The sequence below is a fragment of the Myotis brandtii genome, unplaced genomic scaffold (genome assembly GCF_000412655.1).
Source record: "Myotis brandtii unplaced genomic scaffold, ASM41265v1 scaffold39, whole genome shotgun sequence".
NCBI classification, from domain to species: Eukaryota; Metazoa; Chordata; class Mammalia; order Chiroptera; family Vespertilionidae; genus Myotis; species Myotis brandtii.
In genome coordinates this window covers 2,133,004-2,133,635 of record NW_005364953.1, presented here as the reverse complement: position 1 = coordinate 2,133,635, position 632 = coordinate 2,133,004, and the positions used below count along the sequence as shown (strand labels likewise).

Sequence of the window (632 nt, the reverse complement as noted above, 5' to 3'; positions counted from 1 at the left end):
CAAGGGTAAAGGAGCCCAAAATGGCAGGGAAGGTGGCCTTGTCTTCATTTCTGCCTTCAAATCTCACATAAGTTCACATATTTGGTAGAAGCTATTTCAAACCCAGAGAAAGATAGTTACCTACAAGGAAGCTCCCATGAAACTGTCAGCTGATTTCTTTTTAAAAAAATTATGTTTTTTTAGAGAGAGAAGAGAGAGGGTTAGAGGGAGAGAGAGAGAGGGAGAGAGAGAGAGAGAGAGAGAGAGAGAGAGAGAGAGATTGTTTCTTAACCAGGGATTGAACCTGAAACCTGGGTATGTGCTCTGACTAGCAATTGAACCCACTACCTTCTGGCCAGGGCATTCAGCTGATTTCTCAATAGAAATATTTCAGGTCAGAAGGGATTGGCATGACATATTCAAAGTGATGAAGAGCAAGGACCTACAGCCAAGACTACTTTACTCAGCAAGGCTATCATTTAAAACTAGATGCCCATCTACACTAATAAAAGAGAAACATGGTAATTGGCGTACGACCGCTACCCTTTTCATTGGCTAATCAGTGAGTATATGCAAATTAACTGTCAGCCAAGATGGCGGCAGGCAGCCAGGCACTGAAGCGAGCAGGGAGGCTTGCTTGCTGAGGACTCCAA

At 43.7% G+C, this 632-nt stretch overlaps 1 long non-coding RNA gene across 1 annotated transcript in view; it reads right to left on the bottom strand.

Annotated features, from left to right (window-relative positions):
* Positions 1-373: 373 nt before the first annotated feature.
* Positions 374-632, bottom strand: part of LOC106727213 — a 20,946-nt gene continuing 20,687 nt past the window's right edge. Inside the window, exon 3 of the long non-coding RNA XR_001363388.1 lies at positions 374-464. This is a non-coding gene — a long non-coding RNA (uncharacterized LOC106727213). The remainder of the gene's footprint in view (positions 465-632) is intronic.